This window comes from Sabethes cyaneus, chromosome 3 (genome assembly GCF_943734655.1).
Source record: "Sabethes cyaneus chromosome 3, idSabCyanKW18_F2, whole genome shotgun sequence".
Classification (NCBI taxonomy): domain Eukaryota; kingdom Metazoa; phylum Arthropoda; class Insecta; order Diptera; family Culicidae; genus Sabethes; species Sabethes cyaneus.
Genome location: NC_071355.1, coordinates 228,732,213 through 228,755,560, shown reverse-complemented (window position 1 = coordinate 228,755,560; position 23,348 = coordinate 228,732,213). Strand labels below are relative to the sequence as shown.

Here is a 23,348-nt window from a genome sequence, read left to right as displayed (position 1 = left end):
GTAGCATTTTGTGAAAAGTAAAGGCCCGATTTCCCGTTTGAATGCGCCACTGGATCTCCTTACCAGTGTTGTTGTTCGCGGTCACCAGCGATCTTTAATCTCGAGCAAAATGTCAAAATATTCAACGTGCAAATGAGAGATTCTCTTTGTGTCTCCTCTCTTATGCCAATTTTTAGCCCAATCCTCCTAGATCTACCATAGCTGGTCTGCATCGACTGTATCGTATGCTGCTTTGATTTGAATAAAGATGTGACACGCTGGTAGCAGACCCGGCGTTACAACGCGCAAGGCGCTGTGCAGGTTAAGCAGCGAAGCTTTTTTGAGTATGCTATAAGAGCATTAGATTAAAAAGCGACTGTGACAGTTTGAATGATCATCTTTTGAGGCAGACTCCGATTGCTCTGCACGGACTGCTCATACCCATTGATAGAGTTGAGCTAGATAGTTGTAATCTTGTGCCCCAATTCGGTAGTGTATGGTTAATAAAATCAATTACCTTTTGCGATTTGAGCTCTAAGGAGCAAACTTGCAAAGAAGTTATGCCTAGATAAAGCAAGAGCCCGTAATTGCAGGACAGATGCGCTGAACTTTTAAGTTCACAGCTGCAAAAGCGGCAGGTTCCGGTATCATCCGATTTTCTTTAAATAAAAAAGAGCATGACAGTGTCCAGTTAGGAGTCCCGTAATTATGCGTTAAGTTGTAAGAGTTAAGTTGAGTAATTTTTAGTTATTGTAGGATTTGAGTAGATAAACTGTTTGACTGTTTAGAATACAACTCTGCGTTTGATTCCAAGGGGAAGCTTTCTTAACAGCATAATCTAGACGGGCAGGCCTGTTAAGCTTTTTATCCAGAATTATTCCGAAGAATTTGGCTTCATTTTTGAAGCTCAGTCTGAAACCAATCAGTACATATAGGGAAAGTAAAAGTATGTTTTCTTCATCTAGTGAATGATAACGATTGTTTAGTGCGGTTTGACCGGTTTGTGTTTTGTAAGCATCATAATATGGTAGTACTCAGAGCTCCTTACAAAAAATTTGACAGTACTGCGTCAAACTTTCTTCTGACGATAAGTTTTACGTCGACGACCTTATCAATAGTCTCATAACCAAACTGCGATATCTAGTGTAGGAGAGCACGACCTCTAGTGTTCAAAACATGGGGGAGAGAACTTCTTGTGGACTTCCTTTGATCACCGAAATCGTCCTTGTCCTTGGGTGCGAAAGTAACCCCGTTGGCTGCGTACCACTCCAGGACATCCTTTGAATAGTGGCACGAAGCTAGTTCCGGTCAGAAGATCGTAGGGTCCTCGTATTGCTTCAACAGAGGAATGAGACGCTTCTATAGACACGCCTTGAGGTAGATCTGTCCGTTTCTGCCTCCTTATTTTCTCCGGAACATTAAATATGTGCTGGGCGGTGAAGAACAGTAGCGTCGCAAGCTGCCGGAAGTCCGCCTTGACGTCAGTCTCACCATCCATGATGAGACAATGAGGCTTCATCAGTATCTGGATGTATAGTTTCCGGACCCGTGACTTTCTTACCGTATTTTGCCGTTCGTTATGATTTGGAGCCTTCTTCACTTTGTACGTATGGAGTCCCTCCCGATCCTTGGCTCTCTGAACGAAAGACTTGGACAGATTCAATTTTTTGGTCACAACCCCAACTGAAGCATCGGGATTCCGCTTGAACGCTTTCACGACACGCTTGTGATCCTGTTCACTAATAGAATATCCATTCTAACTGCATTCTTCCTTCTGTTTGATGCTCAGAGTTTCATATTAACGTTTAACCACACGGCTCACCGTTGACGGCACGATTCCAAGTTGTTTTCCGACGTCCAGATGAGAGAGTTGAGGATTTTCCAGGTGGTTGCGCAAAATCAACTCGCGACATCGTTGACAACTGACAACGATAAAAATACACTGTATACAATACATTTTACACTAGTTCTACCCAAATTTTCAAGAAAAAATACCGAAAAAATACCGTTTCAGTTCAGCATCTGGAAATATTAGGCTTAAAAAGAAAATATTTTCACATGTTCGAAGTAAATTGCCGATTGCGGAAAGGAAGCGAAAAATTATTAGTTTTCAGCGGCACTACTGCCAAATATTTTTTAATCAGATTTGAAATTTGCATTTTTCTTTCAATGAGTATAATGAGTATCTAAATTCTCGCAAAGGTTATTTAGGCCATTGTATTGTATAGCATCTATTTGTATTTTTTTTACTTAAATGAACTAAAAGGCAAGTTTGCAAAAGTTAGGCGGTTTTTGTCCAACCATTGGATCGTTTGTATCCCACTATGTAATGTGCTCGTGGAAAGAACGAAAAAATCTTTACCGGTAGTTGCAGGACATAACACATTTGATGCAATTTGTCGGAACCAGGGATAGACGAAAACGAAAATATATTGCCGATTCCAAATACGCTCCACGTTTCAAGTGGTAAAAACCGATTGATGTCGTCCCATGGTGAGCAGGTGAGCATCGGTGCGATTCATGCTGCGCCACTTTTATCCCACCGTACCGTATCTCAGTATCATACCGGTGCCCGGTACCGGGTGAGAAAAGCTGATGAGATTTTAAAAACTTGTCTCCGCAATGCAAACGGCAAGCGGGGAAAACCCGAGGACCCGAAGGGACCGAAACCGTTAATTTTCTATTAAACTTTAGCTTCTCGGGACAAGTTGTTGAAAGTTAAAATTCATTCAAGCATTTGATTGGATAAGCTTACGGGAAATAATGTTTCACACTCCCCGGGGGGGATGGTCTGCATCCGGCGGTAATCGATTTATGGCTCGATAGTTCGTTGAGCACGCTGCTGGTGGTGGATGGGTTTCTTTAGGCTTTAAGCTGTCAGCATGCTTCATCTTTCAACATAATTTCGTGATTTAATCTGGAGTTCAGTATAGTTTAGGAAAGTCCAAAGAACAAGTTTACATGCTATACCTACCTATATAGAAACTTTCACCTTTCCTATTAAATTAAATTTCAATTGCAGTTATTTCGCATGAATATCCATGGTAACGACTTCCGAAAAAACAATAAAAACGCTCAACTCAATCCAGTGCCTGTTATTTCCAAATCATTGACTTTTAATGGTGATCAATATCCAAGGATGTCTTAATTAGAAAAGTTTCGCTCGCTTCGGGCGATGTTCAATTTGCACGAAATTGGGTTAAATTTTCAACAACGAGGTCCATTGCATTTGTGCTTTCCGGTTGTACTTGACTTGAAATTGAAACGACGCTACGTACAAAAACCCACCCCGGCGAGCGATGTTTGTGTCGTCGATTACTTCGATTACAGATAATTTATAGGCGTCCTGACGCTGTCGCCAAACTTCAACTTTCGTTCAGAAACCGACAAATAACTTGAGTGGTGCTTATCTAGTATGGGTTCTTCATGGAAAAAGTTGGTAAGTATTTGACCCGCGCTGGAACAAAGGAAAATGCTTGATTACCCTTTTTCTGTGTTCAACTTTTCGTTCGGGAAAACTTCACGCTGTTGGGCGAAATCGGTCGAAAATTTTATCCGATTATCTTCCATTGACGAATCGTCACACAATTGGCTAGACTAGTTAGAGCATTTGCTTCCGTGGGAAACTACTTTGAGCAAACATGATAGTTCAATGCTGCATTTTGCGTCCCCACTGACTGACACTGTAAGCAACGTACAAATACTGATCGATTATGGTTTTCATTGGAAAAAAAAATTGAGACGAGCACATCTTCTGTCGTTGTTTGGTTCGCTTCTTGGAGCGTAAGAAACGACGGTTGGTAAGATCGATGTGTTTCCCAGATGTGGCCCAGATTCGGTTCAACTGTAATAGTGCCCTTCTGTCATTTTCCCAAAGGTCCCGGTCGGTTAACTGAGTAAAATTCGTCTTGTGCACGTCAACCCGGCTGAAGATGATGCTGATGCAGGATTGGTTACAAACAGCAGCAGCTCAGATCGTTTTATTCGAACGGTAAACCCAATGTTGATATAAGATGTTAACCTAAAAGTGAAAGACAATAGCTTTAATTGGAAACACTTAGATTGCTACTTTCTCTAGGAACAAGTGCAATGCAATAAATGCAAAATACAAGTGCAATATTCTGCTATGTTACATTTGCTATCTGGCAGCAGGCGACAGGGAAACACCAATCGTAGATCAAGATTGGAGATACACAGATGAATGTTGGTTTCTCTTTGCTGTCTTTTACTTTTGCTTTTCACCCACTCATCGCCTAAACCGGGGTGGTTTTTCACCTACATACCGACCGTATAATCACTTCCCACTACTGACTGACTAGTAATCAAATAAAGCGGACTAAACTGTACGAAACATGAACTAGGAAAGCGTGTGGGGGAATTGGGAACAGTGGAAATTGATGCTGATGATGATTTACACAGAAGGATTGGCAAAGGCTCCAGCAGAGTTTCGCTCGGCAGGATGCCGCACCGCTTTTCAAGCTCTCGGCTCGGTACGACACGAAATGATCATTCAACGTTTCTATTATTTGTTAGCATCAAACATGTGCGCCATTTGCGAGATACTTTCGCCCACCATTAGAGACTTCGCAGTGGGGAAATTCCGGATGCATGATGCAGGAACGGAACGGGCGGGCAGGAATGTAATCAAAGTTTTCGTGTAGCAGAGAAGATGAAGATGACGGTGGTTTCTTTGTCTGCGCAGTGAAGTTCACTGCTAGGGGTCTCTCTTGGTTGCAGATTGAGGTGGAAAAGCTGATTATAGCGAGAAGATTATGCGACTCTGAGCGATTGTGATTCTTGTGTTATTATTTGGCGAAAGTACAAGCTAGCTACAGCTATGAATGTTTTGATTGAAGTGAGAAAACAGTTTAAAAGGATGAGTGGGTAGAACACTGACTGGTTTCAAGCGAAATACAAATAGAATTAATATTATTTACACATTTAACGGGAGAGTGCTACAAAACGTTTTGTTTTTGAATAAGTCCTAAACTAGAGCGGGCACCACCTGGCACTGGGCATGACCTTTTCGGTGGATCGCCTGTCAGAGGGTTGACAGCATCGACCCTCGGACGCTTCATCAAACAATTTAACGAGTTTGCCCGCCTAATCCTCGTCATTATCTTTTACGCCCACCCAGCCGACCGACGAGGACCTTGCCACCGCACCGTCGATGCCGAATCGATCCTCCATCAAGGAAAGGTTGCTTCGAAGAGTAGCGCCTGCATGACATTTATGACACGCACCAGTAATAAAAAGGCTCTGTCATCTTCGTTCGTCACACCGGAAAGGGTCGATTGGATCATTTGTTTCGAAGCTAATCCACATCCTGGTTTTGCGAAAGCCGGTTTCAGTTTCCGAACAATAAACTACCGATTACAAAGTATTTAGCGAAAAGGGATTATATTTTTAAAATTATGCTCATCATCCCAATTTTTGCACCATCAAATTCTAAATCATTAAAACTCGGATCATCCGATAGGTCCCTTTTCGGACAGCCGAAAAAAATTTGACAGCTATGAGATTTTTTCTTCACTCCTACCCTAGTAATGGAATTTCAGCTCGAAAACAAAAATTTACAGCCGCTCCGCTCCACTGGCGGGTGGCATCTGATTACAACTCCTCCAAGGCTAACAACAACGTGGTACTGGTAAGCATTGTTCATTTCGTTACTGAAGCTTCGCAGAAGGATGGAATAACATTGTAATGAAAGTACACTTACTTCATTCCTCGAGGAGAGAATCATGCCACAGCCTGCCCGCCGGTTGCAACAGTGTATCACAACAATGAATGGTATAGTCGATTTTTCCCGAGCACTAACCGGGGGCAACTTAATTATTCAGTTAAATATAGCAGCAGCCCCAAACCGAAGTGGGAAGGATTTTCATTTTTAATATTTCTCGGTATTTTTGGATGCTTAAATAAACAAATAATTTTCTGTATTGAAGTGGTGCTTCGGAATAATGCCTTCGGCATGTTGTTTGGCATGAATGAATGCCGCGCTCCGAAGTGGATGAGGAGACGTCAATGGAATTTGAAGCTCATAGCTGCTGGTAGGTACCTAGAATTTGACAATAAATGTCACGCGAGCTTTTGTGCTCGGAGATTCAATTATGAAGAATGCTATGATGGTATTTACAAATAATCAATAAATTATTCACGTAAAGCAAATGATATTTTTGTTAATAGTAACGCTCGATTCAAAGGTTGATGCCAACCTGGTGAGTTACTTTCTCAAATGTTCTGTTGTTTTTTTACATGTGCAATTGATAAAACAATCGTTACGTGTACTGGCATGCCCTGGGTGGTCCTCACGTACCTCACTTTCTGTATAAAGTTTGATGTCGTACACAACGATTTCCGGATGATTTCCTATGTTTCATTAAATCACAGTTCTGCTCATAGGTTAAGTTGTTTTAAACTCTTTCCAAGTAGCACACTTTTGTCATTTCTGGTTGCTGCAACCTATTTATGACTGAATTTAGTCATTAATCGGTTACTACAACTAGTTGATAACAACTGTGCTAGTAGAGTTGTTTTTAGAGCCCTACCAACTGGACGCTAATGTAGTTAAAGATTTCTCAAAACTTTTGTACTATTTGAGAGACAGGGCCCCCTGTGGGTACGAGGAACGTGAGTATGAATGTATGGTCTTCACGGTTCTTCATCAAACGTCATTTGTTAAACACATGTTTTTTGACATAAAAGAATCAGCGCAGTGGGGTTTACAAAAGAGGGAGACGGTCTCTCACAATGGGGAGAAAGGTTTAAATGGGTTAAAGGGTACGTTTCTCTTGCATTTGGGACGATAGCAGTTGTGCAAGTGGCGGGATTTTTGAAAGGGGGAATACGGTGGCCATTAACAGTGGGAAGGTTCACAAACGTAAAAAAGGTTTTGTGTCGATTTATAGGAATTACCGAAAAGACGACAGGTTTACAAGTTGCTGGGCGACAGCAGGAGTGGAACTAACAAAGTGAGTGAACACATTTAAATGAAGAAAAAGGGTTTTGTTTCTTGCATTATGAGCATCTTCGTTACAATAACAGATGTATAAGTGACTGAGAGACAAAGGGGCCCCGAGTAAGATCGGGCAATTAGCTAGTTATTATCTGATCGGAAAATGTGTAATAATTAGCAGTATTCGCAGCACTTTGCACCGGATTAGTATACAAGTTCTTCAAGGAAGCAACATAGGTCCTCTGCTATTTCTGATATCAGTACTGACTGATTACTGACATCAGTAATTTAGAAAATTTAAGGTTCCATGAAATACCAAGGCTTTTTCCAGATGATTCGGCATTTTCCATCCTCGTTCTAATACTCAATCCATCGTAGCAGAGATGAAATCACATCACTCGTTTCTTTTACAGTCTTTAGCGGCAATCACCTTACACTAAATTTCACTAAAACTAAGTACATGGTTTTCCTCTCACAACGCAAAAAATTAGCAACCCTGATCCATGTGTAAGCTGAAACAGCATAAAGGAGCGTAAATGAAAGTATACCTACTTAAAGCATGCTTACCATTTTGCATGTGTAGGTTTTACTAGCTTGTAGCTTAAGCTAGGTTTTTCCTGCACGGTAAATTAACATAAGGTTAAAAATATAGTTGAATTTTCATTTTTTTACGTGAATCCTTTCAAGGGAACTAAGTTTCTCTGGGATTTCACTGTGTCTTTTTCCGTTTGTAGTTATCTACTCTGCGCTTTGTTATTAAAAAGAGTCCCACACCAGACTGTAGTGTCTACTACCTTTTGGTGTGGGAGTGTAGGACAAATTAAATCAACTAAAACGTTTCATTATGCTTAAACAGCAAGTTCGCAATGAGTTCGTCAGGAGTCGCTAATCTGGCAGTAATGTATCGGTAGAATTTCTACTATCATATTTTCGTCATCAGTTCAGTTTCGGAAATGGGAATGATTTATTACACAGAGGGTTAAAAAGCATGCTTTCAATTTTTACCCTAAAACAGCAGCCAGTAGAAAATATATTTTGAGACTTTTTTCTGGAGAAATTCGTTCCGGATTTTGATTGGCAAATCAATTTTCCTGTCATCAAGCGCCACCAACCGGTTGGCGCCGGCTGTGTTTAACCATCACTTGAGCGTTGGCTTCAGTTTACAGCGTCACCGACCTGAAGAGCGACATCTTCAATAGAGCGATTAATGGTTGTTTTCTCCGAAGATAAATTGGTTTCATCTGGCGGACGTTTATTGCTGTAACAGCTCAATGGGGATCGGAAAAAGGATGGTGCCGTCTGTCCAGTACAAATCTAAGTGAAATGTGAAATAGCCCGTGGAATCAAATAGCTGATTTTTTGGTACTTTCTCCATTTGTCTATTTATCACATTTGTTCCAGTATGCTTGACCTTTACGAACGAATTTAAAAGTTCCCATAAACTGTGATTAAAAAACTTAATCATTTAAAATCAAACTAAAATTGCCTTCACAAACATTTTTCAAAATCAATCCAACTAAAATAATCATCCAAGAGGCAAAGACTATCATACCGTAAGAGATACAAACATGACAGTTCTGTCAAGAACACTCTGTATGACTCAATATATATTCAGCACGCCCGGATATGGGTTTGCGGACATGGCTGTTGATCACCTTTGGCTGCCACTTCCGTTCAGCTGGCAAAAAGTAATGTGTGTAAGCGCCGTTTTACAGACAGCAGCTTGTGTTCAACCAAGACGATGCGAAACCCATTAGACGATGAAAAATGTGCACCATTATTTTTTCCGCCAAAAGAAAATGAACTGAGTGCAACTGAGCCAGGACGGGTACGTGTTCTACTGAACAGAACTGTAGTCTATCATCCAAGCAATAGCCGAGTGAACCACATAAAAATACACAATCGATAAATAAACGAAGCAAAAATGAAAATATAAGCTGCTTTCAGCCGGTCTGAGCCACCTCCAATAGACCGCGTTGCAGATAGTCGCCGACGACGGGACTACTAATAATCGAGTAGTACAGCTACTAAAAAATCTTCTCGCTTATTCATTTCAACCGCCTTACATAAACTGAAGGAAAAAACCACATCCATCATGTTCACTGGAATTCGCAATTGAACGACATTTTGCTGTGGTTCCTCCTCCACGGTTCCACCTCCAACATAGTCCGGTTCGGTTGTTGGTGAAATTTGTTCGCACCGTTCACCATTCGCTTCCGATCGTGTTGTCCTCTCGAAGGCATACGAGGAAGAAAATTGAGAACTTGACACACGTATCGTAGGATGTAGAAACGATAATATTTGCTCGACTATCGCTTTTTACAATTTATCGCTTCCAGAACGGTCTCGGCCGGGGCAGCACCGTACCGCACCACACTCGTTTCAACAATCCAATAAAGCGACGAACAAATTTTAATTGAAATTTGTAGCGTGCTTTGCGAGCAATTCGTTATTCCCGGAAATGGTCTATTAGATGAGAACAGCTGAGTGTCTCTCCTCACCTACACAGCCGAAAGTTGAAAGTTAGGCAAATCAAAGCTCTTTTATAGGCGTGAAAGGGAAAGTATGGTTTTTCATGCGGCACACGGATGACGTCAATGAAATAAATGTGCGCTTTCCATTGTAACTGGTTTGCTCGAAAACAATAAAAAATTAAACGCGAATATATTGAAATCATCAGAAAAAATACTTTTCCAAATTGGCAGCCAAGCAAAACAAAAATTTAAAATAAAGCCGAAAATGGCCTAATAAGAAATGTTTTTTGTAACTTCAGCTTGAAAGCGGTAAAAATGCTTTTAAAGGCCAGAAAATAAAAAATCCTAAAACAAGGTTAATTAGCCGGAAAATGCTTCTTATGACCAGAAAGCTTAAATATAATCCGCCATCACTAAAAAGTAAGCGAGCACTAGTGAGTAGTGAGTAATGAGTAGTGATTAGTGAGTAGTGAGCAGTGAGTAGTGAATAGTGAGTAGTGGGTAGTGAGTAGTGAGTAGTGAGTAGTGCGTAGTGCGTCGTGCATAGTGAGTAGTGAGTAATGAGTAGTGAGTAGTGAGTAGTGAGTAGCGAGTATCGAGTAGTGAATATTGAATAGTGAATAATGAGTAGCGAGTAGTGAGTAGTGAGTAGTGGATTTTGAGTTGTAATTGATAAGCAGTGAGTAGTGAGCAGTGAGTAAGACAACTTTGGGCGTCGTTTGCATTTAACATCAGGTCAATTTGATCTCGTGTCCTTTTTGTCTCGACCGAAATCATTTAAAAATAAGTAACAAATCGTTGAATAACGCAGGCTTTAAGGAAGAGGCAAGGAAACGGTCTTAAAACAAGATTTAAATCACTTTAAGACGTTTCTAAAGGCGAGAAAAGGCTAAAACAGAAGCAAAAATAATTTTAAAATCGCTGAAAATAAAAAAAAGTTAGGTGATCAAAGAATTGCTCAAAAATAAGTTCAAAATCGGTTAAAAGCTACGCTTAAAACCAGAAAAGGTTAAAAAATGATCCCAAAATCAGTTAAAATTCACTTGAATTGCCCGAAAATAATCAAAAAATAACCTTCAAATCACTGAATATCTAAAACCTAGTATAAAATACATTATAAATTGCTAAAACATGGATCTTGAGGTCGCGACAGGTCAAACAATGGAATTAGAACTGTAGAACTGTAGAATCGCAGAAAAGTGCTTTTTAGGGTCGGGAATGGACAAAAAAATAAAGTCAAAGCCACGCTTGTCGGATGTGAAGAGGCCAAAATAATCTTAAAATCACTGGTAAACGATTCTGGAAACCGCAAAAGGTAAGAAAACGGTCTTAAAACCAGTCAAATGGCGCTAAAAATCCGTCTCAAGGTACAAAAATGGTCGGAAACTAGGCTTAAAATCGTTAAAAAAATAATAAAACATTAAACATAAAACGTCAAAATGGGATTAACGTCTTTGAAAATGCGTCCAATAGCCAGTACTAGTCAAAAATTGTTTCAAGAATGCTTGAAATCGTTAAAAAATGTTTCTCAGTGCCGAAAAAAGTTAATAACGGTACACAAAATCAGTCAAAAATCGCTAAAAACGTTCTTCAAAGGTCAAAAATGTTAGATGCAAAACCTCAAAGGACACAAAACGCTTCTAACAACCTGAAAAAGTCAGGTACAAACCCGCTAAAAATGCTTCTTAGGGTCGAGAATTGTAAAAAGAAGTATATTTAAATTGGTAAATTTCTAAGATTTAAAAAGGCCAAAAATAAGCCCTAATTTTCTTTAAAATATATTAAGCCAGAAAATGTTGAAAAAATTTAAAATTGCCGAAAATTTAAAAGCCTGAAGGCCAGAAAAAACATAAAAATAGTTACAAAATAAGCGTAAGTAAAATCGATAAAAAACGGTTTTTGAGTTCGGAAAGGGCCAAAAATTTAACCCGAAATAAGTTTAAAATCGCTGGAGAATGTTGGCCCCAAAAGGCCAAATGTAAAAAATCATCTTGATATAAGGCTCAATTAAAATATAAGAAAATGTCAACCGTGCTTACAATTGTAAAAATCATTTTCAAAGAAAAGCCGTTAAAATAATAAATAATCTCAACATAAGCTTGACTGAAAGGCGCTTCTAAGACCGAATAACTTTTAAAAAATAAAAATCGGTATAAAATTTCTAATTATTTATATTAAAGTGGAGGAGCGTTTGGTGAGAAGAATGGTAGATTGAATGAAACGGTGAAACTTCGATATGAGACCAAAATATATTGCGTAGTTCAATTGGTAAGTGGGACTCTAACGAACATTCTCTCAGTTGGCGCCCGAGTGTTTTGACAATTAAACTATCACCACATGAGACCCAATACTAGATAATGCAGTTTACGTCCCTCCGGTCTAACCAAAAAAAAAATACTTCTAAAAGCCAGAAGGCTAGTCCAAAGCAAGGAATGATCCAAAATACTTTTACATGACAGAAATAACAAATAACTGAAAATCACTGGAATGTCAAAAAAATTATTTCTCAAGTAAGCCTAAATTGTTGAAAATCGAAGAAATGTCTTCTAACACTCAGAAAATTTTGAAAATTTTTAACCTTCTATTGAAAAATTTATAGTGCTTTAAAACTAGTAGAAACAAAGGAATGTGTTCTTCAAAAAAAGCCGACAGGTTGAGAAATATTTCCATTTATAAATATGTTCGCCCTTCTGAACAATTGCAATCCGTACTGCGATTTGCAGCAGAATGCTTGCATCGTTAAATGAGCGTTTATTTCTGATCTTTAAGTTAACCTTCTTCGAATAAGATGCATTTTCTTCCATCTCTCGACCATTGTCAGAAGAGCATTATAGTGCTGAGGACTGAATCGTAGAGAAACCACCGTTTGCTGACAGCAGATTAGCTAGACGACACGTATCACGGTTGAAAGCACCGCTAAATGATTCAGCAAATAAAATTTACTCAACTGTTAAGCAAAAGTGAGAGGAGCTTATTCTAGCATATTATGCATTCTACTGTATAGTATATAAGTACTGAGTTTGCGGAAGAACTTTATTCGACAGCGTCTGCAATCAAAACAGTTATGACCGTTTGCTTCGAGCATTTTGAGAAACATAATGAAAGAGTAAACAAGCAAGTGATTTCCGTGTTTGAACGTAAACAAACTAACTACATTAATGAAAGTTAAAACGCAAATTTCCTTTAACGCGCGGTCTTCGTTATCGTCTAATACCGCTGTTGTCCGCTGTTTTTCCCTTTTAGTGTAAACAGCTCTTCTGGATATTATGTTTTTATTCTGGAGACCAGGACAACAAAGATTATTCATGTACAGAGTTTAAATCAAATGCTAAATTTGAAAAGTTGCTATAAGAACCTATTTTCAAAGGCCAAACTCACAGAACTGAATCTTTATTTTAATCCACAGAGAATACCCGGGATTAACTTTTAAATTTTTGTTATGTCCGATCTTTTACTGATTGAGCTTAATTTCCTTAAGGAAGACTTTTTCGAAGCACGAGCAATCCTGCTAAACAGTCGCACGTCCCGTTTTTCCAGTCGCTTTTAACCACACTCGTTAGTTTCTTGTTTTGTGAATGACATAAACATGGTTGCAGCACAGCTCCAATTTTCACCGAGAAGCCATGATAGAATAAACATTATGGCTGAAAGTGCAAGCCCAGTCAGCAGCATTTTCTCTGCGACTTGAAAGCAACTTTCCGCCTTCAAACCTGCCGGTTTCGTGCGACGTTATAATCAAATCATTTCTCATGTTTTTCAAAAGCCACTAATCTACTTCAAACGTATTCATACGTTTTCGTCTTGTCCTTTTCTTTAGAAATTGCAAACAATCCTTCTTTTACGGAGCACTATATCACCGGTCTCGGTTGCCGTTTGAAATTCAGAATACCGCTTAATTGAGTCAAGCCAAAGCGAATCAAGCTTTATGAGACGTGATCCTCATGTGGATACGACCATCCGATCCGATCCGTGTGGGTGGGATTTTCTCAATGCAACCATGTCTTTCCCAGTCTGGCTCGGTATATTTTCAGACGAGAATCTGTACTTCTACCGGAGACTAATCACCCCTAGGAGAGCTGTTGCCGTTGCTGCTGCTGTGGCAGACTTTTCGAGGAAATACCGCTCCCCGGCGGAAACATGTGTACGTGATAGGGTTAATTCCGTGAGCAGGAAATAGGAAATCGTTCTACCGCCCCACTCATTCGTATAGTGAGCTTCGGTTGATGGGTTGCCTGCCGATGATGGACTCTCCTGTAGTGGTGCAACATATTGGATTCAACATTAGATTAGTGAGTGCATGGGAGCTGAAGACCATACGTATTTTGCATGCAAATTTTACTCGTTGCTGAGAGATATTACATACCATAATTCCTGCATAAAAAATTTTACGGGGGTTACGTACCGCAAAACATTTTAACTTAACGTAAAGTAACTCATGAAAAATAACACTATTAACTGGATAAAATTGGGCTAGATGAAAAAATGATTTTTTATTTCAAATATAACTTACTAATTGGAACATCTTTTATTTTTTTTATTCTTTCTTTATTAATTGTCGTTTAGAATATTTATTCTTCACCAAAACAATCTAACAGTAGAGCAGTAAAATATATTAACGAATGAGATTCGCAAAAAGCCACTTCGTTAAAAGTTTTGCACTCCTTGCGTACAGCAAAACTTTAATGTGAGTATTGTTATACGGAAGCAATTTAGGCAAGATTCATTGATGATTTTAAAATCTCTCAATTTTACATTTGAACTGATGGTTCGAGAAACCCCAGAAACGCAATTTTTATGAAAATGGGCTTTTGACTGTTTTTGAATCCCTGATCATTCTTATATCCTCGCTCAAAATATCAGAGTCTGGTAATCAGACAAAAAATGATGCGTGAAATGTGCACCAAACAAGCTACCTTTATTCTTTGGCTGTATATTGCTTCTTTTATGATGGCTGGTACGTACCTGAAAGATAAAGCAAACAACAAAAATATATAAATTACTATGGGAAATTTTACAGTCGTTTTACGCTCAGAGTAAATCTATTTTATATGAACTACATGATTGGTAATTTCTTGAAAGGAATGTATTATACCCAAGATTCGGAGGCAATCTTCGTCAGACTATCTTAGTTTGACGTAGATTGCCTTCGCTCTACGCCAGACTGAAAACGGAGGCTAACAGAATTGGGTTACGAGTCAATAAGCAGAAAAACCAAATATACAGCGGTTAGACGTCAACTACCTCAAACTCATCTCCGTGATAATCGACGGAGTTCAGTTTGAGGTAGTCGACGAGTTCGTAACCTGGGCTCATTGGTAACAGAGGACAAAAATACCAGCCGTGAAACTAGTTTTCGCATCGAATCTAATAGAAATCCCATCTTTGTCAAGAAAAAACAGCGAACGAGGTGGTAAGACCAGATGGAGCGAGATCGGGCGATCACTAGGTGCTCGCGGAACTGGAGAGCAGCAGCCATGGACTGAATTAGATGGAGGATGCCTGCGCAGGCCTTGTCATAAGACGTAAGGCCAACTAAGTAAGTAAGTAAGTCAGAATGCCTCCGTTGTCCCAAGCATTCCAGTAATGTTGTCGAGGTCGTGCGCGAAGGCTAGGAGTTGGTTACTCTTACTGAAAATTGTTTCTCTTGTTTCGATTCCCGCTCGCCAGATCACACCTTCAATAGCGATGTTGAATACCTTACAGGACAGTCTATCCCCTAACCGCAACCCTCTGCCCGATTCAAAAGGACTCGAGAGTGGCCTCGAAACACGTATCTAACGCATCACTCGCACCAGGATGACTTTGATCAGCCGCTAGAGTTTGTCCGGAAAACCGTACTCATGCATTATCTGCTATAGTTGTTCGCGCTCGACTGTATCGGATGCTGTCCAGAAGTCTACGAAAATATGATTCGTGAGTACGTTATACTCCTTCTAGAGATTTGCCGGAAAGTAAAAATTTTATGAAACCCGCCTGATACTGCCCTACGAATTATCTTACTATTGGGGATAGACTACGTAATAAAATCCTGGAGAGCACCGTGTCTATCATCTGAGATTATAACCGGATTCGAATCCACAACACCCGCCAGGGCATGTGGCTCGCTGGTGCTAATGTACCTTTGAACCATAGATGCGCTAGTCTAGTCCCGTCTAGTGTTTTCATGACCGATTTTACCAGCTAATAAAACTAAGCTCCACAAGAACTTTCTGAAGACCGCTGGTTTGCTTACTGACCAAGTGGCCCACTCCTCAAACTATTTTCATAACCTCTATCAGAATCAGGTTATAAGTTCAACTAGTCGTATCACGCTCTGCTGAAAGCAGCAATAAAACCGGTTAAGCTGTTGCTGCTTAACAGCCATCGCCATAATATAAAAAAGTTTTTCGCTTTTCGCTGTGGCGAAAGCTAAATAAGTTCACTAGCTTTATTAACTTGAAAATACATCAAGCAGCAGCAAAGTTAAAGTTTTTCTGTCAGATTCTTCTGATCGATTGGTTTAGGTATAGCGACCATAATACAATATCCCATAGAATATTTAATAAATTTTAAGCAATTTCGTTGGTTTGCAGCATCTGCGCATTTAATTTTATCGTGCATATTGATATGATAGGTGGATAAAATTACGCGCCACTGATTTTTTGCAATTTACGAAAACTAGTTGTTTTAACAAAATAAATATATTCAGTTAGTCAATCTCAATTTCTAGCGAAATCATTTTAGTTGCTGTGACAGGAAAACCGATTAATAATAACTTTCTTTTTGCAAAACACTTTACTTTTATGAATTTTTGTTTGCGAGCTAAAACAAAATACCAGAATATGGCAATATGGCTTCGCATAAAAAAATGATTTTGGTGTTGAACTTTAGTATTCTTCATAATAGCAGCAAAAAACTGTTTGGTCAGGGTGTTACCATTTTAATAGCTCTATACAGGGCTTCGACCGATCCTTTTTTCTACCGCAGTCACACCAACGCGCATTCAAGTTCACACCGTCCGTTTAGAGGTGGAATACGAACGCTATGCATAACACAACTGGCAGTTTACTCAGTCAAACGCCGATTGCAGGCAGCAGAACGAACGCGTTCTAAAGCTTTTTGACATTTTCGTTTCGATCAAGTTGCCTTTACTGTTTGGAGCAGCGAATGACTGCAAAACAGTCAAATGACCGGACCGACGTCCGGGTGACAAACTATTACTGTGAGCAGCCGATTTGGAGACAAAAAGAGAAACGAAAAAATACGTCACCGTATGCTTCCAGTCAGTTTGCAGTTTATATTCTCAAAGCGCAAAGCAAAACGGGAGATCGACTGTTTGCTTTTGCTGAGATGCCGCATGAATTGTAAGACGGCAGCAGCGCAAGCGGCAGATTGACTGGATTTAAAAAACAGTCAAATGGTCGTTCAAAAAGCGGAGTTTGAATGCGGAAATTTTGCATTCACGGCAGTCACATTCAACTTGCCATCCCTTTTCAAGCCCTGGCTTTATAAAACTAACAGATTTATTGCGGTTAGACGAGCAACAACGACAAGATCAATTTTGATTGGTGCACCATTTTGTATTGCTCTACGCCACACTTATGGTAAGTTTATAAGAGACGTGGTGCAGCCAACACGTTTCATTGTGGTAATTTAACCAACCACAATAAATTTGCTTTATTAACAGTTTTATTACGGTTTTCTAGCTAGCTATAAGTGTGTTTGGACTCGTATCCTCATGGTATTGCGCAATTCCATAATAAAACCAGAGGTAATGATTAATACCGCAATAAAACCTTTATAAAATTCAAGTAAAACCAAGTGGTTTTAGAATTGTTACTTGGGACATGCCCTGACGGGTATTGTGGGTTCGAATCCGGTTATAATCCCGGATTATAGTTTGGTTCAACCTATGCACCTTCCAGCATTGGACAAAAGATAGGAGTCACAACGACTACTTGTTAAGCGTAGCTACTAATAAACCCCCCCCCCCCCTCTCACCTTTCCGTTCTTTCTCCTTCACTATAAATTTCATTACTTTCTTCTACCGTCCCTTCGTCAATTGAAAAAGAACTACCGTTTCAAAAAATATTAATTTACAAGACAAAAACACGAGGTTGGTTGTTTTCTGTTCGTTGTTACTTTTTTCTCTGTTCCTTTTCTTCCTTTCCTGTCCTCTTCTGTCTTTTTTCTGTTTTTCCTCGTTTTTCTCTTTTCCTGACTCGTTTTTTATCATTTTCTATCTCGATTCGACTTTTTTCGGTCCCGGTATTGGTCTTTTTTCGCTTTTAACTCCTATTCTCTGTCGGTTTTCGTTTGTAGCTGTTACGTTCTTCCTCTTACTATGCCCACCTTTCTTGCGTTTCTTTTCCATTTTATCTCGTTTGTCTTCCGTTTTTATTGTTACTCCTCTTTATCTGTTCTCGATTCTCCATTTTGCTGCTCCCGTATTATCTCCTTTTCTTTTCCTCCTTTTCTATCCCGTTCTTTATCTTTTTCTGCCTAGTTTCCTTATTTTTTACCTTGTTTTCTCCCATTTTCTATTACATTTTCTTCTTCTTAACTTTTTTATTCTCTCGTATTAGTGATGTCCGAAATTTTCAATTATTCGGTTACCGATTAATCGGTGAGCGTTGTCGGTACTAATCGATTAATTCAACTATTCGTAATATTTCTTTGATTAATTCGATAAATCGAACGATTATGAACGATTAACGAGCATTATTCGGGCATTATTCATACTCATTGAACTTTTCGATTAATTCAACTATGTACTCGTGCTGGCAGTATTGGATTAAAAATTATTCGAAAATTCCAAGTGTTATTCGATTAGTTGAATTAATCTAACGATTAACGGACATCACTACTCTCGTTTTCCTTCCCATTCTATTTCGTTATTTTCTTGTTTTCATGTCATTTTTTATTCTTTTTCTCCCTCGCGTTTTTCTTCGTTTTCTATCCTGTCTGTCCAGTTTTTGTCATGTTTGCTTCATGCTCTGTTTCGTTCTTTCTCCTACTGTCTCATTTTTCTTTGATTATTTTTTTTTCGGAGAGCAGCAGGACAAACTACCTTCAGATCCATCCGTAATCCATCTGCGAATATCCCAAGAAAGTTTACTAATATTTTAGTAACATAAACTTAAAATTGGATTTGAAACCGTAAACTAAGTAGGTAATTGAAGTTGGATATAAATTGGATTTAAATTCACTCGTGATTGAATTTGGGATTGCACTTGAAAGTAGACTTAAAATTAAACTTGAAATCGGCGGTGAAATTCTTTATGAAATTAAAATTGATTTTGAACTTGGAATTGAGCCTTGAAATTTCAAATTAAATTCACATTGGAATTGATATTGAACTTGAAACTTGGAAATATTTTTACGCAATTAATTAACTCATGGCAAAAATAGTGGCTAATAAAATTGAAAACTGCGGGTTACAGAAATCAATTTGTTTTACAATAGGTTTTACAGCGAAAGTGGAGCGCGTGCGCCAGTGTGTCCCAACCTAGCAACAATTGACAAAGGAATTAACAACTCAGATCTATAAACAAGATGAAAAACAGTTTGCATATTGCCACGATCAAACAACGAAAATGCTATGCGCCGTTTTATACCAATATTTCCCTAATTAGCTGCTTCGAGGTACCATGCTGGTCCAACAGGCCAGTGTTCGAATCTCGGCTGGACGCTGCTGCTAGATAGAGTCAGTAGGATCGTTGCACGAGCCCCGTAATTGTCCTATACTCTAAAAGCCGGCTGCAAAGTCTGTCGATAAAGAAGGGTCCCAGTCTTCAGACAGTAAAACATATCAATTTGAATACTATTTTATAAATTATTTTTATTAACAACTAATAAACTATACCAATAGTACAATGTGATCCAATTTTCCTTTGCAGTAAGATGGCAATCGTTATTCTCCTAAATAAAAGTTATCGACGACATACCTTTTCACCTTCACGTTCAATGTTATCTTGCCAAGTTCAGTAGGTCACCACCCGAGTGAGGGGAAACAAACATAGCGCAGAGTGTAATGAAGGTAATATGTTTCCTTCGGTGATATGTTTTGGTCGTTTGTTATTTCATGGTTAGTGCCTGTCGGAAGCTAATACCTACGGTTTGTCTTTACCCGTACCATCATCATCGTCAAAGTATACGGCAGTACGGCCGGCAGTGCGTGTGTGTGGCATAGGTAAAATCATGGAACCACATTCGGATTCGTACGTTCCAGACCATTTAGCGGCTGTCGTTTACAATTGCAAATCAGAGCAGCAGCAGCCAAGCGAACAGAAACGGCCAACACAAGCGTCATAGTCATAGGAGTACACCGGAATAGCCTTGCTCTCTTGATTGTTGATTCGAAGATTCGACGAGTGTATCGTCATCTGTTACTACACAGAAAATTACTGTGGTTTCTTTGCGATAGAACCATAATGCGCCGGTTGGCAATCTCGATAGAAAGACGTTTTTGCTGGTACCTAGCAGCCAGTCAACAGCTGTACCGGGCACCGAGTAGGACTCATGCGAATCGGAGAGGAAAATTTCATTAACAAACGCAGTGGGCACTAACTGCGGCTAAACGAAACAAATCGTTTAGCTGGTTGCAGAGATTATGGCCGCTTGCCGGTCGGTCGGTTGGTAGCAGTTGTAGCACGTGGCGTGGAACATTTTGCGGAACAGCAGACGGACACGTAGACGGCTTCCCCTGGTGCTGCATGAAAATTGCGGCTAATAAACTGAACGCCCGGTTTATGCTTTTCCGACTTCTGATGATGGTTTGATAGAGATGGAGTTCTCCCCATGGCTGGATGGTAATGTTCAGTTCGAAGAAGAGTTACGTGTGCGCGGAAAAAGTTGCGAGTTAATTTATCATAAACACAATTAGCGTGAAAACTAGTTCAGTTGCTTCAGTTGAAGAGATTAACAGGTTGGAGAATTGGCTGTTCAGTCTTTAAATTCAGTGGACGATTTGTTTTATTTACGCCAACGTTTCGATCTTTGGTTTAGATCTTCTTCAGGGCTTCTACAATATGTCTTATTAGTTATTTGTGATCTATCTTGTAATTTGTGATGTGACTTACAAAGTTTAAATACAAACTAGCACAAGTGAAGGAAAAAACAGCGATGATTACACACTGCGTAAACACCAACCACCGATTCAATCTAGAACAAGCATCAATACTAGATCAAAGCAACAAACCAACACGACTACCCATATTGGAAGTTTGCCACATCATGACGACAGATAACATCAACAAACGCACCGACACGGAAGGAATAAATATATGTTACACAGCAATACTGAACACACTAAAACACAAAAATTATAAACCTCTCACACAGACAAACACAAATTAGCACGTACATAAATGATTAACGCTACACACAAACAGAATAAAAACAGCGAATAGGCAATACAATAGGAAAAATCAAACCAAGAGTTAAAATATCGTGATCAAAAACAGCTGCAAATGAGTGAACTTGTGACACAATTAACATATTTCAGACATTATAGACAAACGAGTGAGTTTACATAATATCAATTACTACAATATTCATGACTATACAATATTTACCAGACCATTATACATCCAAACTCAAAGACAGACAACACTATAGGCTAAATGTTACTAGACAAAGACGGTTTAAACTTTGTAAGTCACATCACAAATTACAAGATAGATCACAAATAACTAATAAGACATATTGTAGAAGCCCTGAAGAAGATCTAAACCAAAGATCGAAACGTTGGCGTAAATAAAACAAATCGTCCACTGAATTTAAAGACTGAACAGCCAATTCTCCAACCTATTATCATCACAGTCGGAAAAACTCCCAATGAAGAGATTAACTATTATTTCACTCTAGTATGCCAGACTTGAAATCTCAACTATACTCCACGTCTACGTAATGCTGCTCTATTCCGCTCGCTTCCGAAGGATCAGGAAATTTGCTTGCCATCAAATGGGAAAGGCATTAACATTCCACAGGAAAAAGCATCATGATAAAGCCACGGCAATAAAATTGCATCTGCCATAATCTACCTTTACGCGTATTCTATCCCGGTCGGTCGTTAGGTTTCTCCAAGGATCCATTCGCTCTGGTTAAAGGTCATACGTGACGTCGAGTCCAACACCTACAGATCACACAAAAGTAGAGACGGGTCATGAATGCTAACACAATTTATTAGTTCTTCAGTTGCACGTAGAAATTCCTACTTGTGTGTGCTGGATACTTGTTGAGTAACAAAACCAAGTCGTCCGAGTCGTTTTCTGCCAAAAAAAATCTTTTTTATTCTCGTACTAGGTATTGCTATCAAATAAAAAGCTGTTATAATACGATGACATAAAATGGGTAATAGTTTTTTTTTTCGATGGGTCGTAATGCGAGGAAAAGTGTAGGTTCAAATTGGCAACGACATTAAGGCAGATTTACGATTTGAGAATCGATTTTTAAATTGAAATATAGACAAAACAGCAGGTTTTTCGGAATACATTTCATCGTTTGCTGGTGGTGGATTATGATTACGATCCCACATCAACAAAATGGGGGAAGCGCCACAAAAAGAGCACCTTGACCAAGAGAAAAACACTGAAGTCTTACTCTTATGTTCGTGGTCTTTCGCTCATTGCCTCGAAAGATAAAACCCTTTTGTGGTGTGAAATTTATTTGCAAGAAAAGAAGCGATATTAAAGTAAAGAATTATTTTTATCTTAAAAAAGTTCAGTTTACATCGTATGTGGCTGATTAAGAAAGTGTTTAATCGTTTCAAGAAATACTAACATTGAGAATCTTTGGAAGTATAAAAGCATTTGGAAAATAATTATCGCGCTTAAAGAAGATTAAATATTATATAAAGCACTCTTTGAACAACTCCCGTATAAACCCGGTTATTAAAGAAAGAGAAACGATAAAAACACCCATTTAAAATACCTTATCACGAGCATCATGAGCAGAGCAGTGAAACTGCTCATGCCAACAAGTTAGATGGGTCCAGCAGGATACACAGCCACCGTGAATAAGTAAGTAAATAGAAAACATAATCTTCCTAAATTGCCAACCAAGCAACGTAAAACTTTTTGTTGAAAGAAAAAAAAAACACTCTTCTTTTCACGCAACCACGATAATACATCTCGGGCTGATAAAGGATACAACCGCAATCATTTCGTTTCAGTTTTGTCGGTTTCTAGGAAAAGTTTATTCAAAAAGCAAGCAACTCAGTTTGGAATCATTTTCGTGCAAAAGATTTACTCACGAAGCGGAACAAACACAGAAGAAGAAAAAAATAAAACTTTCCCAAACTCGGTTTGACACTGGTAGCGAAAACAAAAATTCAACTTGTTGCCTATCGTTGCGAACAAACGGTTCGAAACCTTTCGAGGGATGAGGTTAATCTTGATGGGGGTGAGAAATTTCACGATGATATTATTTTCTTCTCCGGCTGCGGTCTGATTGCAAGAGGGAAAAATGGGGACTCTCTTTTTGCTAGGATCATCTCCAGACACATAAAAACCAAACATTTTCACCGCTTCCTTCAGCCGATCCGCACCGGAATAAAACATTCCAGCCCCTTTTGGGTCATTACGATTCTGGGGTTTCTGGTGGTGGATCTCCACTGACATACGGTAATGTGCGATACGGTCCCTTCATCATCATGCGTGTATCGGCTGGTTGTAGCACTTGGTGGTATAAAATCGATAAAACAAACGGCAACCCAGTGCCAGTTCCAAACCTTTCCAAGTTATTTATTCATTCTCTGATTCGGAAGGATCAAAAAGAATATTTTCCCAAAGTGATACTTCTAGCAGTCAATTACAAGCATTCGTTGAAGGTTCTTTTTCGCTATCCTTTTTTTCGGGAGCTTTACTCCTGCTCGTTTTAAATTTAGAACAAACCAACAAAACACAGAACACTTCAAAAAAGATACCAAACCTCTCCTCATTTGCGAGACCAATTTCCAC

General features: G+C 39.1%; 1 protein-coding gene across 5 annotated transcripts in view; it reads right to left on the bottom strand.

Moving 5' to 3' along the window:
- LOC128743804 (calcitonin gene-related peptide type 1 receptor) overlaps positions 1 to 23,348 on the bottom strand; it is a 160,456-nt gene that overhangs the window by 94,234 nt on the left and 42,874 nt on the right. Inside the window, exon 2 of one of the 5 annotated variants that reach the window (XM_053840473.1) lies at positions 14,322 to 14,370. The exons of the other annotated variants lie outside the window; for them this stretch is intronic. The gene's annotated coding sequence lies outside the window, so the exon portion shown is untranslated. The remainder of the gene's footprint in view (positions 1 to 14,321; positions 14,371 to 23,348) is intronic. 5 annotated transcript variants of the gene reach the window in all.